This window comes from Vidua macroura, chromosome 3 (assembly GCF_024509145.1).
Source record: "Vidua macroura isolate BioBank_ID:100142 chromosome 3, ASM2450914v1, whole genome shotgun sequence".
NCBI classification, from domain to species: domain Eukaryota; kingdom Metazoa; phylum Chordata; class Aves; order Passeriformes; family Viduidae; genus Vidua; species Vidua macroura.
Genome location: NC_071573.1, coordinates 79,428,567 through 79,431,066, shown reverse-complemented (window position 1 = coordinate 79,431,066; position 2,500 = coordinate 79,428,567). Strand labels below are relative to the sequence as shown.

Genomic DNA, 2,500 nt, shown 5'->3' with positions numbered 1-2,500 from the left:
CAGGGTGGCAATAGGGAAGGGAAATCTCCATGAAGAGAGAAAGGGGTGCTCTGACATTTTCTGCTCCAAAGGTATCACATGAGAGACATGAAGAGCAGAAAAAGCCTCCAAGCATAGTCTCAAAGGATCATAGAATATGCTGAGTCAGGAGGGACCCATCAGGATCATTAAGTCCAACTCCTGGCCTTGCACACGACACCCCAAGAATCACACCAAGTTCCTGAGACCATTGTTCAAATCCTTCTTGAACTCTGTCAGGCTTGGTGCTGTGACCATTGTCCATTTCTCTGATTTCTCAAGGTCTCTCTGCAGTGCCTCTCCACTCTCGAGGAGGTCAACAGCTCTTCCCAATTTAGTGTTGGAGGCAAACTTAGTGTTTCTTTAGGTCCTGTGTCCAAGTTGTTAATGAAGATGTTGAAGAGATGTTGAAGAGAGCTGGGCCAAGGGTGCCGCCCTGCAGAACCCCACCAGTGTCTGGTTGCCAGTTTGATATCACTCCATTCACCACAACCCTCTGTGCTGACCTGTGAGCCTCTTGCTCCCCTACCATGTAACTTGGTTATCCAGTTGTGTGCTGGACGTTTTGTCCAGAAGGATACTGCAGGAGACAGTATCAAGCTCTTTGCTGAAACCCAACAAGATTACTTCAACTGGCTTTCTTAGATCAGCTAGGTGGGCTATTCTGTCATAGAAGGAAATCAGGTTTGACAAGCAGGACTTTCCATTCATGAAGTTGTGTTAGCTGTGGCTAATGACTGCACTGTCCTCCAGGTGTTTTTCTGCCCCTCTCAGAAAAGTATTTTCCATGATTTTACCAGGTACTGAAGTGAGACTGTATGTGGCATGTAGTTGCCAGGTTCCTCCTTCTTGCTCTTCTTGAAAACTGGGACAACCTTTGTCAGCTTTCAGTCAGCTGGGACCACTGTAGATTCCTGAGACTGTTCAAAAATTATCAAGAGAGGCTTTGGGATGACATCAACTAGTGCTTTAAGGATTCTTGGATGAATTCATCAGGCCCCATGGACTTGGAAGCGTCCAGCTGGAACAGCAGATCCTTCACATTTTCAGGGTCAGCTGGGAGTTAATAATTCCTGCAGTCATGGTCCTCCAGCTCAGGGCACTGAGACTCCCTTGGTCTGTCATCTATGTTGAGGACAGAGGCAAAAAACGCATTAAACACATCTGCCATGTCCCTGTCCCTGTTTGTGAGGTGACCGTCCTCATCTTGATGTTATTTTTACAGTGCTTGTTGCCATTAATATATTTGAAAAAAAAACTCTTTTTATTGTCCCCCACAGTTCTGGCCATCTTCAGCTCCAGAGTTTTGGCCACATGAAATTTCTCTCTGCAGTGGTTATCAGCATCTCTGTATTCTTCTCATGTCACCTGACCTTGCTTCCACTGGGCATACATCTTTCTTTTTTGCCTTATTTCTAAAAGATTCCTGTTCAGCCAAGCTGGCCTTTTGCCTTTCCTGCCTGACTTCTGACATTTAGGATTTGCTGCTTGTGTGCCCTCAGGAGGTGATGTTTAAAAAGTGACCAGATATGATGGACCCCAGCACCTGCAAAAACATTTTCCCAGGAGTCTTTACTCACTAATTCCCTGAGCAGCCTGAAGTCTGCTGTTCTTATGTCCAGAGTTGAGGTTTTGCTGACACTTTTCCACCTGTCAACAGGGATTTTAAACTTGATCTCTTTGTGGTCAGTGTGGCCAAGATGACCACCAACCTCCACTTTGCTTACAAGATCCACTCTGTTACTAAGCAGTAGATCAAGGTGGGCATCTTTTCAAGTCAGGTCCCTTAGGGCCTGTTCCATAGAGTTGTTATCTGGGTTTTTGAGGAATCTTCTGGCTTGGGTTTGTAGCAGCTGTGTAGATGCTCCCAGCTGCAAGCTGAAATCTCCTATAAGGACAAGGGTAGTTGTCTTGGAAGCGTCCCTTAGTTCCTCAAAGAATAATTCCTTGGTGTCATAATCCTGGCTAGGAGGCCTATAGTCAGTTCCCATGATGCCATCCACATTACTTGTTTGTCCCTTGATTTTCACCCAGAGGTTCTCAACTGTGCCATTGTCAACTGTGAGCTCCATACAGTCTAACCCTTCTATTACACACAATGCCACTCCTCCCCCTCTCGTGCCCTGCCCATCCCTCCTGAAGAGCCTGCAACCATCCAACAGGACACTCCAGACACAGGACTCATCCCACCAGGTGTCACTCACACAAGTGATGTCAAATCTCAGGGACTGGCCCAAAGCCTGAACCTCTTCTTCTTTGTTCCTCATGCTGGGTGCATTAGCAGAAAAACATTTCAGGTGTGGTACATTGTAGCCAGCACCCCATGAAGCCAATTGAGGCATCCTATTAGTGCTCCTTTCCTCAAGTTTTGTGGATGGCACACCATCCCACTGCTCATCCCTGGCAAGCCTGGTTTTGTCCCTTTTTGTCCAGGCTAGTTCAAAGCTAGTTCAAAGCTTTTTGTCCAAGCTATTCAAAGCTG

General features: G+C 46.5%; 1 long non-coding RNA gene across 1 annotated transcript; it reads right to left on the bottom strand.

Annotated features, from left to right (window-relative positions):
* Nucleotides 1–465: 465 nt before the first annotated feature.
* On the bottom strand, nucleotides 466–1,883 carry LOC128805629 (uncharacterized). The gene is made up of 3 exons (XR_008436504.1): nucleotides 1,746–1,883; nucleotides 1,599–1,668; nucleotides 466–1,143 (listed from the first exon to the last, which is right to left on the bottom strand). It is a non-coding gene; the product is annotated as an uncharacterized LOC128805629 (long non-coding RNA).
* Between the last annotated feature and the right edge of the window lie 617 nt (nucleotides 1,884–2,500).